At 39.5% G+C, this 15,715-nt stretch overlaps 1 protein-coding gene and 1 pseudogene across 3 annotated transcripts in view; both read right to left on the bottom strand.

Moving 5' to 3' along the window:
* zgc:103559 overlaps positions 1-15,715 on the bottom strand; it is a 93,980-nt gene that overhangs the window by 12,461 nt on the left and 65,804 nt on the right. The window lies entirely within an intron of this gene.
* LOC116687948 (allantoinase, mitochondrial-like) lies at positions 6,577-9,678 on the bottom strand (annotated as a pseudogene).

The following is a 15,715-nucleotide window of genomic DNA, read 5'->3' as shown; positions in this document are numbered from 1 at the left end:
GTGTGGGTGTGCGTGTCAAACTGCACGGGTGCACTTGGTTATAGCCCCTATCCCAAACCCTAACCCTACCCTAACCCCCTAACCCTAACCCCTAACCCCAACCCTAAAAACAAGAACTACAAGCATGACTGCCACTACATATCTTTGCCCTAAAATATCAATTCAAGATTTTGAATCTAATAAGGTAGTACAATTTAATATCCCCCCGTTGAAAAGATGTGTGCCAATATCATTAAATAATTTCAAAAATAAGACCTTTGAAAGTTCATGACAAAGTTCCAGCTGTCAGCTACTGGTTTTTGGTGTGAATGCACCCTCAGTAGTGATGAAGGAACTACAAGCAGAGCTGCCACCACATCTCTTTTGCTAAATCAATCAATTAAAAAATATGAATCTAACAAAGTAGTAAAAGTTTAATATTTTTTTAAGATGTTTCTAATCGCAAACCGTTAAGTAATTGATAAAAAAAGATTTAAAGGGTCAGTTATTGACCTCCAACTGTCGGCTGCTGGTTCTGGTGTAAATGCGCCCTTGGTCGTGATAAATTGGAACTACAAGCAAAATGCAGACAAGTTTTGTCAGGTTTGTCCTCTAATATTTTATTTTTTTATTTTGCCTTGTAATTGTAAATTTAAAGATTTTGAACCTAATAGGTTGTAATTTATTATTCCCCTTTGAAATGTGTTGATGGCAAATATCATTAAATTATCATAAAATAAAACCTTGAACGTTCAGTAATTGACCTCCAGCTGTCAGCTATGGTTTTGTGTAAATGTGACCGTTGGTGGTGATAAACAGGAATACAAGCAGAACTGCAGACACATTTTCCATTTATTCCACTAATTTTATTTTTTTTAAATAATAGTAAAGTTTAATATTCCCCTTTGAGAAGTGTTATGGCAAAATCATAATATTCATAAAATAAAACCTTGAAGGTTCAGTGACTGTGTTCAGTGTCGGCTACGTTTCTGGGTAATGCGCCCTTGGTGGTGATCAACAGAACTACAGCAGAACTGCCACCACATTGTTTTGCTAAACTCGATCAAAGATATGAATCTAATAAAGTAGTAAAAGTTTATATCTCTTCTAAGATGTTTCTAATAAAAATAAAGGCTTGAAATATCTCACTTTGCATGTAATGAGTCTATTAAATATAGTTTCACCTTTAAGTTGAATTACTGAAATTAATGAACTTTTACACCATCGCTAACTTTTGAGTTTAACCTGTGGTGTCTTTTAGCTCACAGAGCTCTAGGGCGCAATAATATTTTCCTTGGATTGCAACGGTGTACATAATGTCCTTGCATCCGTTTGCAAGTTGTTAATGATATAGTTTAATGTTGCGTTACATGACCCATTTCTTCTGTAAAGCCGTGCCTCGTTGGATCTCTCCTCTCTCTCTTTACTCTCTGTCCACTTTGACATTTGTCTACAGTTTTATCATAAACACAGCTGTATATTGCTGTATATTGTTAACCCTGAGAGGAAACCTGTATTTGTACCAGGTTTCCGCTGGTAACTCTACCTCACAATATTGATCAAAATAATTGTGATTATCATTTTGGCCATAATCGTGCAGCGCTAGTTTCCAGGATAAAGCTCATCTAGTATAACGCGAGGGAACGAGCAATTAACATTATTATTGGAGATTATTCAATTTGAATTTCATGAAGATTTAAATGTATCAGACTTAATACTGAAAAATATATAAAGTGTGTTTTATGTTGAGTGACAGTTTGTTGGACTTGAACCAAGTAGAAACTTGTCAAGTTCTCATTAACTACTTTCTTAAAATTTCAGGGTTTTTATGGGACTAAAACACACTAGTATCATCTGCAAATAAAATTGTAAAAGTTTATCTGAGGCATTAAGAGGGCATTAACTATAAGAAAAATAACAAGGGATCCAAGATGGAAACCTTGGTAAGCCAACTCAAGGGGAAGAGGGCGGGGGGGGGGAGGGATTCTGTGCCATATAGTTGACAGTTTGATACCGGTCGAAAGATAACTGGTGAACCAGAGTAGTGATTTGTTTCGTATACCATAAGTTTTTTTTTTAATAGAATGAAATGACTAACGGTATCAAAGCTTTGAAAGATCAGAAAAATACTACAATATTTTCTTTTCGTCTTTTGCTTTGTATATTTCAGTCAAAAAATGGACAAGTGCCATGTAAGTAGTGTTGTTCTAAACCAACTGGTGTGCATATAAAATATTTTTGTCCAGATGTGAATTAATATTTGTGTTAAACGAGTTGTACAAGAAACTTGGACAGGGCTGGTACACAGAAATTGGTCATGATTGTTAAAAATTGCAGGGTCACCGTTTCATAAACTAGTATAATGTTTTCTATTTCAACTTACAGGCACAACCCTTGGGACTAGAAAAGATTAAAGATATAAGTAATGGTTTAATGAATCAGGTTAATTGTTTTAATGTTTTACATCAATCATTCGTCCTGGTAAACAGTCTTTTAAATTGATAATTATATCTCTAATCTCATCTCGTAACAGTTGTAAAGTTAAAAGCCTCAGACGTTGAAAGATGCATGTATTCTTGTGGTCAAAAATGACCTAGATGGGGTTTTAGAAGCTAATGTTGGACCTACATCAGAAAAAAAGATATTAAATCCACTTTGGCAATTGTTGCGGATCTGAGACAATAGAATCGTCAATCTATAATTCATTTGTTAGGTTTTTAAATGTTTTTATTAAGAATACAATTGATGTTTCTCCATAAAGAAGATGGATTGTTTTTATCTTTAACTAATTTCACATTATAATAGTGGATTTTTGCTCCTTTTGACATGATTTAGTCTGTTTCTGATTCTTTTAAAACTGCAACAGATTAAATGTGGTAGAAAGGGTGGTTTTTTATAGAATGCATTTTGTTATTCAATGACTTTGATAGCTGATATCCATGGTTTGGACAATTTGTGTTTTTCAAGGCACTGATTGTAAACCTGCGAAACAATTCTTACAACAATGAAAAAATGCCTTAGATCTCACTCCATGATAATTGACTTAAAGCGTGTCTAAAATTTATCACATTCTTTCACTGAAAATTCGTCATATTTAATTTTGTATAGGGGGGCAATTTTCACTCCGACCGTGATTAGAAATATGGGACAGTGATCAGCCACATCAACACAAGCACAGATTTCAATTAAAGCTATAGGAACACAGAGGTCAGTAATATTGATTAACATATTTCCTGACTATTTTCATATAATGGTAAAGTCACCCATATGTAAGAGTTTTTCCTTTGTTAGAATCATATCCAGAGCGTCTGAGATCTCAATAATATATGCAGAGAGGGTGATGGAGATGAAATAGCACGGTCTACAAATCAGATTCATAATGGTATGTGAATCATTGAATTTGTAGTGTTGTGTAAAAACAAAAAAAAAGGTCTTTATTTTTAAAAGCTGTAGAAAGTGAACTCCTTTCCTGTGATGCGACTACTAGATTTGCTGTCACTAAGGATAACCCACCATCATGTGGAAGCTAACTGACCGCAAGAGGCTTCTTCTTTAGGATATCTCACATGTTCACTAAGGATAACTCACCATCACATTGAAGCTAACTGACTGTGCCTCACGATCTGTGAAGTGGATGTGCGCCAGCTCTTCCAGATGCTAGGCTGCAAGGCTCCTGGCCCAGACGGTGTGTCACCATCCTGCCTGAAATCTGTGCAGAACAGCTGGCCCCAATCTTAACTCAGATCTTCAACAAATCCGGAGCTACGAAGTTCCTCCTGCTTCAAACATCCACAATCATCCCAGTCCCCAAAAAACCCTCCTCTCTGGACTAAATGACTACAGGCTGTTGCCTGACATCGTAGTCCTTTGAAAGATGGTGTGGCCCAATGAAGGACTTCACAGTCCTTCCTGGACCCCCTGCAGTTGCTCACAGGGTTAACAGGTCGGTGGATAATGCAATCAACTTGGGACTGCCTTACTCAGTGCAAACACTTGATCCCCAGGAGCTATGCAAGGATCCGTTTGTGGACTTCAGCTTGGCGTTCAACAACCATCATCCCGGACCTCCTCAGCACCACAAACTCTTCCAGCTCACTGTGCCAGCCTCACCGTCAGTGGATCACAAAACTTCCTGATTGGACAGGAGTCAACAAGTGAGGCTGGGGGAACATGACATCCAGATACGGACAGTAACACTAGGCTCTTGGAGATGAGCCAGGTCTGCGCAGAATCAATCACGGCGATCGGCGCCCGTTGCATGCCGGGTAGATTTGTGTCCGACTTGATCCCGACTTGCTCTGACGTCATGCACACGTGGGCAACGGAAATCTCACGAGAGCAAGGCGGACGCAGTTTGAGACGCAGGCGGCGCAGTTGCTTTTCACCGACTGCAAGAGCCAGGCGGACCCAGAGCATGCTGGGAAACGCCGGCTTCTCAGCTGATTTAACACCTGATTGGTTACAAACATGATGACGTTTTATATAGCCTTTTTATTGTTTGAATCGGAGGGATTTTAATTGCTATTTGTCTGATTTAAAGACTTATTCTGTACAGATCACATGTTGTGGCTTATAGAGACTTTAGAAATCAGAGAACTAAATCTGTTCAGATCACGGATCATCTACAGTCTGTTAATTAAAATCAGCATCAGATCTCATGTAGAACATTCGAGATACTCTTCATAATTAAAACAACTAAAGACTCTGTACCAGCTGATATGTGGGTCGATTATATTTTATAAATCGGAATCGTAACCACAGTGTTTTTGTCACTTCCTGCCTGCCTGAAGGCGGCTGGAATCGGCTGGAAACTGTCCGACTTTACCGCAGCTTTTGACCCCCGTGCTGCCGCCTGCTCTCGCACTTTACAGGCGAGGCGCAGTTCATCTCCAACGAGCCTACTGTCTCTAAAGCAACGGTTTACTGGTTCCACTTATTTTGTGTTATTCATCATTTGCATCTCACATCTCACTTAATTATTTATTCATCATTCTCATTTCCTATTTCAGAACTATTCATAGTTCATACTGTTCATATTATACTAAAATATACTATTTATCCAGAATCCTTTGCACTATGCTCCACATTTAAATATTTTTGGTTTGTATAACTCTCACTCACTCATGCCTCTATATGTTTCTATTAGAGTATGTAAATAGTAGTGTGAATATCGTGTTTGGTTGTTTTGTATGTGTAAGCACATTGTGAGCACAATGCTCCAAAGAAGAATTCCTTATGTGTCCTCATACCTGGCAAATAAAGCTGATTCTGATAAAACCACAGATTTATAGTGTTTTTTATTTTAAATTGTGGCCAGCCTAAGGCACACCTCTGCAATAATTACGCTGTCAATCAGCATCTGACATGACACAACTGTGAGGTGGGTGGATTATCTCGGGAAGCGAGAAGTGCTCACTAACACAGATTTGTGAAAATTATTGAGAAATAAGCCTTTTGTGACACAGAATAAAGTCTCAGCTCTGAGGTCAGCTCATGAAAAATGGGGGCAGAAAAAAAGTGTTTATGATTTGTTCAGTATACACTCATGAAATAGTGCATGTTAACAGATCTTTCCCACATACATAATGAGCGCTCTAATTGAACCAGATTTATAGACTAAGTAGTCCATTCTGATACATATATCATGTTATAATGAGTATCTGGGCTTCCGATATTCTTAGCTTACACATAATTGCGCTAACACAAAAGAAGAATTAGTCATTATGACCAACCCAAAAGAAGGAGTTCTATCTATCGAGAGAGAGAGAAGTCCATTCTGATTGACATTTCCCACATTACAGATAAGCTACTCTACTTGACTACATTTATAAAAAAGGGAAAATTCCATTAGGACAAAATTTCCTAAAAAACACAATGAGCTAACCTACTTTTAACTACATGTATAGAGGACGTAGTCCATTCTGAAAAAACATTTCCAACTTGAATGAATTAAATACCCTACTTTAACCACAGTTAGAGGAAGTAGAGCATTCTGATGATATTCCATCAGAGCTACCCTGCCTTAACCATATTTATAGAGGATGTACACAATCTATATATATTCCCACCTGACAGAGCTGCCATATGAATTATTAAAATTGAGGATATATACACACAATTCTGATAGCTATTACAAACAGACAGAGCTACCCCGCTTTTAATAACATCTTTAGGAGGTCAGCAATTCAGCATTTCGAACACACCAACCTCCGATTGGTAGGCAACCGCTCATCACCTGAGCCACCGCGCGCCCGCTCCTGGTTTACGGATACCAAAAATTAGAATGATTGTGTAATTTTGATGATTCAATTCTGCTGACTGCTAGAAGGCCCCACAAAACCCTCCCTTTTTAATTAGTGTGTGTGTTTTTTTTTCAGTATTTTGGATTATTTGCTAGCATAAGTTATATAAAGTGTCTGTGAACCAGCAACTATTCCCAGTTTTATTACAAATGCAAAGTGTGATATAAAAATTTCAGATAAAATCTAGTGTAAATCATTTATATGTGTGAGGAAATGAAAAAGAAAATGACATGGGGCACTTTCCCAGATTAGACAACACACTACTCTAGATATGTTGAGGTTATTTCCAGTGTTGTCATGGTGCTTCACAGTTGGGCTGCATTGGGATGAGGAGAGGCTTCCCCAGAGGTTTGGGGCAGAAAAGAGCCTTCTCTGTACACCAGCTGGCCCCAACAATGGTAACACCACACCACTCCTGCAATGTGACGCGAGGTAAGGCGTAGCTGTACAGACACAGCATCAAACTCAGTCAAATACAATATCTGCTCCTTAAAATTATACGATTTGTTCATTAATGTGGTTACCTTGTTTTTATGATGAATGCTTGCTTCTTTACTGTGAAGCATGACAGAAAATTAAATTAATACAGTAAAAGTAGGGCTTTTAAAAGTCCAAAATATGAAAGCAGATGTAGTTTTTTTTTTTTTTTGTAATGTTATGGATTCATAATTAATACTAACTTCAAATTCTCGCTCTGGTTCCCATATGACCAAGTCAGCATCATAGCCGGGGGCAAGGCTGCCCTTTAGGTTGTCAGACATACTTAGCTGGGCTGTTTTCCAGCTAAGGAGTCTCGCCCACATCAGACAGCGTAAAGCCCCTCTTACTGGAGAACTCCAGAACAGAGGCAAACCTGCAAATGGTTAAACATATGGGTGATAGAGGTCTATTGAGAATGAGTTGTCACGCATTAAAGATCGAGGGTTTTTCATAGTTTGTCGTTTGCATTCTCCTATTTTAATAAAGTATTATATTGTGCATTAGAGTCTTTATGGGTCAGACTTTGACCACCTTCACTGTGTTGGAACAGTAATTGAGTTTGTGCAGTAAAATGGCATTCAGCTCTTGTTACCTCCATTTGAACTTCGCCCAGTGTGTGACTGGGAGGAGGGAAGGTAGGAGCAAAAAAAAATTAAATTAAATGAAATTTAATTAACATTTGCATGCATTATGTATATATAGAGCCTCTAGTATTTCACAGAAAGGTTTAAGTGTTGTGTGAATTTTAGCCAGTGTGTTCTTCAGCTGAACAGCAGAGAGGATTGTGATGTAGAGACATACTGCTTCAAAGAAGAAGAAGAATGTGAGAGCTGCCACATGCAGTGCATTTGCATTATCATAATTGATAGCTAAAACCTTTGTTCAGATTTGAAAAAAACACTCATTAGTATGTACATCTACACAATCTGCAAAGTATGCGGTAGTGTCCAAGAGTCACCTGACATCTCCAAAATCCCTCCTGTTAAAAGATGGCTGTCCTAGTCCATACCAAATTGTAATGAGGAATAATCCTCCCAAGCCTCAGTGAAGTCTCCATTGCCCAGCTTCTTCAAATCAGGGTGCAAGGGGAATGATCAGACACCACCATGTCAATCTGCCCAGCTTTCAGTGCGGACCATACTGCTCCTGTGGGGACAAAAGCAATCATCTACTAGTGATCAAAGAATAAGCAAATGCATCACAGTTTTATGTAAGGATCACACTGAAAATAGTCGACTTTCAACAACTGTGCATTCTTTTCCGTTTACTGGTTAACAGATCCTCGGATGGGTGGGGCAGCACTTGAATTGTGTAGCCCTGCGGGTATGTTCTCGCAAACAGGTGAGGTAGTGGGGGTGGTCTCACTGACAGGGGGCTCCAGCTTGCCGTGCTTCCTGGATTAGTTTCAATGGCTTTGCAGAGGACAAGTGAACTATATGACACCGCACCCTAGAGCAGAGAGAATTAGCAAACTTTGGCATCAATGTACATTTACAACCAAATTCTATCCAGAATGATCATTATGGTAATTTTTTTTTGTCACCACGCTAAAGTTCTTACTTGTACTGGAGGCAGAGTTCTGTGACGGTGCGGATTGCCTCTTTCTCATGTCATCTGGTCTTGACTGCAGAAAGGTGGAGTACTGACAAGGATCTAACATGGCAAGGAATGTAGGCAGGGGAATGGGATTCATACAAAACCACGCAGGGCAGAATATAGTATCATATCAATAAATCGTATAACCCTTATTATTGGAGATCATGGCAGCAGGTATAGTTTAAAGTTGTCAGGTGGTACCAAAGTTAAGTATAACCCTTTTCTGACTATTGTGGCTAAGGGCACTGCAAAAAAAAATCCCACTCTTGACAAATTTGTCGTTGATGTTCTTTTGGGTTGCATATTAAGTGCTACTGCAGAGAAAAAATGCAATAGACAGATAATCTGTTGAATGCAGTAAAATTGTGTTACCGCCATGCTCCTTGTTGTCTGATGAACACTTCTCTGCATGAAACTGAAGGAGGAGACAAAGCAGAAGTTATCTCAGTTACCCCAATAAAGTACAGGAATGCATGTTTTGGGAGATGCTGCATTTGTAAGTTACCAGCAGGACACTCGTGCTTGCAGCTGTTTCATGGCTCTGTGTAGATCACAGTCATTCACATGAGGGAACTCTTCCACCACTATGGATGAGGAAACATGAAGCCAGCCACTCCAGCTTGGATCATGGGCAGAAGTTCTAGCTATAAAAAAGACAATTTTGTGTTTGGCACACTGGCTGAGATTTGTTCATTTTTTGTTGTTGGCCACTGTACCTGATTGCCAGAGAATCACACCTCCCAGAAGGCTGTGTCCACAAAAACATTCCCTGTCGCCTCATGCAGCTTCTTGTGAAAATTTCCAAGTGTTGTGTGGAGGGATGCTGTTTCTGTGGGGATTTTAAACAAAACTCACTGCTGGCCATTCAAAATGCAAGTCTCCAAAGCCTTATTTCTTGGACCAATTTCTTAAAATATGAGATTCTTACATGGCAATACATTTCTCGTTGGGGGAAAATACTTTTTATTTCTTCTTTTTGCACAAACAAAAAAACAAAACAAAACAAATGTAACTCTCAGATCAAATATGTACTACAAACAGCCAACCTTACTGCAAAGGACAGTTATCTGAAATCTGTTTACCCTTTAACCTTCTCCTCCAACGATGACCCTGAAGGTCAGACAGTGAGTTTGGATTGATTTTGGGAGGGGGAAGTCTCAAACTACAGCGGCATGTCCACAATGGTTGTCACTCCTCCAGCTGCAGCGCCCTGGGGGCAGTCCAAAACCCTCCCAGGAGGTGCGGCCTGTTCATTCACATGAACATGGCAATCTACAATGCCTGGCATTACCACCTTGTCACCCACATCCAACACTGCCATCATGGTTGGGTTACATATAGAATAATACCTGGTTAAGTGCAAAAGATCTTTCATTTTCTCTCCATTTGTCCATTTTCAGTATTGAAAAACTGAGTCCAATGAAAGTCAACTACCTCGCCGCAACATCTCCAGTAAAGTCGCTGTCAGGAGGATTTGATGGATCTTCTCATCTCTATTACGATGACAGCAGGACGGACTGTCACCGACCAGTCCCTCACTCTACAGCACAAACCACTGATCCAAGCTCCATGTCTGTCTTACAGAGAATTAATGATTACAAAAAATAACTACTTTTACAGTTCAGAAAGGTCAGTGGCCTAGTGCTGAGGCACCCCCTGCTAAATGTGTCCAAAAGGATAAGCATTTGACTTTTTGCTGTGTGACGTGTGAATTTCAGGTCCAACCATGCAGGGCCGCTTTGGCAAAACCTCATGTGAGATGAAGATAGATATATTCAAGAGCAAGTGTGGGACTATGAAATGCATGAGAATGCTGAGGACAGACAAGGTGATATGACTGCAGGTTGTGTGGTGTGTGTTGTGACAGTTTGTCTTTCATCCGTTATGTTTTAACGGTCAAGGGGTGCCAGCCAGGTCTCTCTCCGACATCTAAGATAGTCTTAGTCCAGTTAAAGGTTTAAGTTTGTTGTATTTTGTATAAGGATAAAGATCAAACCACGTAAGTGGCACATGTAAAAATGTACACCCTAAACAAAGAGATAAACCAAAAACACCACAAACAATTAAAGATTCCAATCAAATAAAGTGTCTGCTCTTAAAGTGCAGACACTTTGCTGCTTGTTTGCCTCTACTTGCAATTTTTGCTTATATCTTGCTTTCCTCTGAGAGAAACTTAAGTAGCGCTATTGGACACTTATAAATCACTGGACTATGCATTTGTTTGTAGAAATAGGCTACTGCCATATTTTAATAACTTTTCGCTGAGCGTGGCCTACCATAGCTCAAGACTGTCCTACAGTGACTGTAGTAAAGACAATAGCAGTAAGATGCCTCTTTCCCGTGGATGACTATACAAAACTCCTTCAGAAGATTGCACTTCTGGAAAACAAGGTACACCGATAGAAGTGAAGAATCACGTGGAAATGACACCACTTTACCATGGACCCCAAACAATGGACAAAAGCATGCTAACACACGGCTAATTAGCACAACAAGACAAAAGAAACAGAAGGGCTTGGAACGGGTAAGAAATCAACAAGTAGTAGTCTTCCCTGGAACTCAACTGGTGCAAAGCCATAGAGTAAATCATTTTCCTTGGAAACGGGAGGACGACTAACGGGCGGGTACAGCACCCTGAGATTTGTGATACGACTGGCTGGCCTGCATTATCATCCACGGCAGAGCGCCTCTTCAAGCCCTGTACTTATGAGGACGCACCGTGGACAGCTGCAAAAGGGAAATTAGCAACAAAATGCCTCCCCAACAACTTGTGTGCAACTGGATAATAGATTGCTCCTCGTTGGACAGCCATTAACAATAAGAATAATAATACATTTATTTTAACACACTTTTCATTCCAAAGAATCTCAAAGTGCATTATGATGACCGGGATTATGTCTCATGTCATAACAGCAGGGTAAGGAATGAGAGCAATTCAAAAAGTAAAAAGCTACAGGGAAAGCTTACAACAGGCCTCAAACACTGATGTGGGGGGACTCTGCTGTAAAAGATTTAAAAAGCAGTGAAACACAAAATTACGTTTTCCCAAAGACATGGTGTCTGATGGACCAAAGAATCCCGATATTGCGGTAGCACACCCAACTGTGAAGAACATTATACATTATATAGGGTCACATGATGTGTAAAGCAACAGTCTAAATTGCAAAAACTGGACTTTATGGAACTGCTGAACACAGTCGGCTCCCTAAAACGCGGCGGTGTTTATCAGTGGCCCTGTAACGCCCTATGCCAGTGAGAAGAGGAGCTGAGAGATTCAACGAGTGTTGGCACTAAACAATTGACATTGAACTGAACGTACCATCCATTCTCTGCAGTCATTGACAATTTAAGCATCTTCTGGGAGCGCAGACATCTTTTTAAAGCAGATGGATTTTTACTTAACAAGCCAGGATTAAAGTTCTTCACTTCTAACCTACATTACTTTTGTGCTACACATCTGCTCCCTCACAGCCAGGACACGAGACAAGACAAATTTAAACAAGAGGAAGGTATAAAGTGCGGAAGTGATCCACCAACCCCCATCTGAGCAAACATTTAAACGTGGGAGACCAGAGACATGAAACCTCAACTCCCCTGTTCACCCGTCCAACACCCTCAGACCCCCGTACCAACCCCAAGCCATTTGAGGAGCCATAGCTGTCTCCACTCACCTTTTCCCCCCCATCCCCATGTTGGGGTCATGACCAGATGAAGGAGCTGGTAGATGCTGGAACCAAATTACCACCCCTTCCTTCCCCCATTGTTTGGCCCCGGCAAAAGTAAAAGCAAGGCACCTCCTCAGAATGAAAGACGCTTATGTGCAAAATCCAGCAAGCATTAACTGATATGTGGCGGGTCCAGGCTGCTCTTTCCAAGACAGCCCAGGCCCTGTGATTGATTCTTCCTCAATTTATGCTGTGATAGACAACAGAAAAAGAATGGCGAAAAAGCACACTAACTGCAAAATTAGCAAATTTAGCATCCATTCTTTTTCGCTACAGCCTGTCCCAAAAAATGAGAACAACTAACACTAGCTTTTATGAATGTCATGTCTTTGGCATGAAAATCATTTTGATCAATCAATGATTTTATTATTATCACAATCAATATTATGTTTTAACTAAAACTGGTTAGACCATAATAACAGCGCTGCGTTCTCATCGAGCCAGCTCCCCTAACTCAGTTTTATGGTGAGAATAGAGTGAATAAGAAAAGAGGTGGTGTCGCCATTTGTTTAACAACTCATCAAGGTACACAAACATGTTATGGAAATTTAGTTCTTTTGAATAGTAGCTCTTCAGTTAAGGTCCTCCCCCAAAGCTATACTTCTAAACATCTACAGGCCACCTAAATATTGTGCAACCTTCATGATGATTTCTCTGAAATGCTGTCTATATCGTGATTAACTTTGATTGTTATCATTGCGGGTGATTTAAATTCATGTGACAACCCCCAGGGACAGGGGGACCAAAGAACTGTGTTGTGTTTTTAAGAACTATGGACTGACTCAGCATGTGACAGAGCCCACGCACAATAAGGGGCACACTCTGGACCTGATTTTCTCCAAGGGTCTGAAATTTCCAGGTTGTGGTGACTGACGCGCTGTCTTGATCATTCCTATGTTTTTTTTTAACGGCACTATCTCCGTGCCAATAGTTTCCAAACAAAGATAACAAGAAAACGGTATATCACTTATTAAACCCACTGAGACATTTATTCATTTTCTCCTCACCACCCGCCTTCTCTGGGCTCTCAGTGACGAGCTTGTGGACAAAGGTGGCGGAAAACAAATCTCCTGGTCCATTATAACACCTATAAAGAGAGATTCGCATTATAATTTGGAATAGAGCAAGGAGGTCCTTCTCTCGACATTATCAATAGAAACAATAATAATTCACGTGCTTTGTTTGTACTGTTGATAGGTTAACACCCTCCAGTGCCGTAGCATCTGAACTTGTATCTACCATGGCCTGCAATGACTTTGCCTCCTTCTTCAAAGACAAAATTCAGAAGATTAGACAAACAGTCAGTGCCTCCATATCAAGTCCAGGATATGTGTTGTCACAGTGTGTAAAGCAAAACTAGTTCCAATATAACAGAATTTCATTCGATCAACCATAAAAAACCTGGAGGACTTATACAACATCTGAAATCTCCCTTGTTGCCTTGATTTTCTACCAACTTGTGTTTTCAAAATGTTTCAACTTGTTTGGCTTCTGATCTTCTACAGATTGTGAACACGTCTCTTTTCAGGAATCTTTCCACAGGCCCTGAAAGCTGCAGTAATCAAGCCTCTCATAAAAAAGAAAACCTAGACAATGTCACTAATGAGCGACTATAGGCCAATATCAAACCTTCCATTTTTAAGTAAAATCATTGAAAAAAACGTTTTGTCAAACAACTCAACCATTTCTTGTCACTAAACAACAATTTTGATTCCTTTCGGTGGGGTTTCCGACCACACCACAGCACTGAGCGGCTTGTGTCAAAGTCTTTAATGACGTCCACCTCAACACAGATAGTATGGAGTAAGAAAACTATCAACAAAGATGTAGCGTAACTTTATGTATATTATTCATATTTTAATACATATTGTATTTTATACATTTGTGCGTAAATTACATAGGCACGCAAATTAGGTTTTCATACATGTGTGTTTAATGTGAGTGTGACTCTAAAAGCTATGACTGTAAACATTCATGAGTACAACTCTATTTCTACGACTACAAATTCTTGAGTGGTGAACACAATTCAAGTTTACGGGTACGAGTAAAAAAACAGTTAAAATGACGTCACTGCAGTCCCAGGCCAGGGTAATCAAACCTCGATTACATTTAATGCGCATGCGTCACAGGTGAAAAATAGCTAACCGACCGGAGGTTCTAGCCCAGGCTCAGCATCAGGTAAAGTAAAAAAAGTCTTTATTAACATTTTCATACGGTTTTCCTACTGTGATAGCAATTTAATGATATACATTTCTGCAACTCATAGACGGATTGCTGAGCTTGCAACCGAACGATATTTATGTTGTTAACTATAGGTAGCTAGCGCTATACGTTAGCTAGCGCGGATGAAGTGCTCTGTGTGTAAGTTAGTGACGTTAGAACTGACCGTTTCGCTGATTGAACTGCAAGATATGCAATAACGTTACCTGAATACACCTCACTGCTTAGCATGTTGAACAGAGCGTAATGAGACGGTAACTTACGCCCAACATACTTAAGTTGTAATGTTTTATGTCAATTTAGCCTAACGTAATCTATAATGTTGAATTGGTACAGATAAGTTCTGTACAGAATTGCATCTAATATGTATTTGGCATTAAAGGCACCACTGGCTACTCAGTTACTGCAGCGTTGGAGTCAAGGATCACTGACATATTAAGTCAACCTCACTTTAAGGACTACTCCCAGTAAGTTAAAATCAGGAAGCCTTTATTCTCACATCTGCATCTACCATTTAAACATCCCAGCTGAAATTGTGGGTATTTCAACCCTCCAAAGACTGATCCACGCTGCTCTTCCAAAAGAGTCCCTGTGTTTATTAGAGGAGTACGTGGGCAACTAAGATTTGTTTTTCTGAGGACGTGCTGTCCCAGCTTATTGACATGCCTTACCAGTGTTTTGTATCGCCAACCTGCTGGGTGTCAGCCAAGAAAATTTTTGGCGTATACGTTACCGGGTTGTCACAAAGACATACATGAAAAACTGGAAACGTTTTTCTGATTCCATCAACAACGGATGTGTGACTGTAGAAAACTGTACCCAGGCTAACCCACAAATCAGGGACTTATGAATTGTCCTGTGGTCAGACAGCATATTTAAATGTATTTTATGCTTATTTGTTTTTTTTCTTCACAGATTCGCTATATGAAACTCTGTCTGTATAGAACAATATATGGATCCAGCAACAAACAACTGCTCAAACACTGCCCTTTCACTTTTCTGAAGGCAGTGGAAAAATATGGTGGCCTTCCAGGTAAATAGTGATATCTTGTGTTGAAGATATCACTATTGTTGTTTCTCTGCTATTTTGAACACTTCAGTATGTTCAATGGTGTATTTAGTTAAGATAATTATAAAGAGCTTATGAGAATTATAAATTCTCTCATTTAAGAGCAGGGGGTAAAAATGTGAATTGCTATAAAAAAAAACTGTTCAGTGTTAAAGGCACTGAAAAAGAGAGCTTCATTGTGGCCGACGCGTTCACAACCAAAGGTTAAAATGTCTACAGTATAATTCATAGTGATGTTAAAATCATTGTTGGAATGTATTTTAAGTAGGACTATATGAATGTTTACTTTTGAGTTGAGAAAATCCTGTTATTTCTTATCTAGGATTAAGCGGCTATGGCGAGAT

The sequence above is a fragment of the Etheostoma spectabile genome, chromosome 4, assembly GCF_008692095.1.
Source record: "Etheostoma spectabile isolate EspeVRDwgs_2016 chromosome 4, UIUC_Espe_1.0, whole genome shotgun sequence".
Classification (NCBI taxonomy): Eukaryota; Metazoa; Chordata; class Actinopteri; order Perciformes; family Percidae; genus Etheostoma; species Etheostoma spectabile.
The sequence above is the reverse complement of the archived record's forward strand: the minus strand, read 5'-3'. Positions and strand labels throughout refer to the sequence as shown.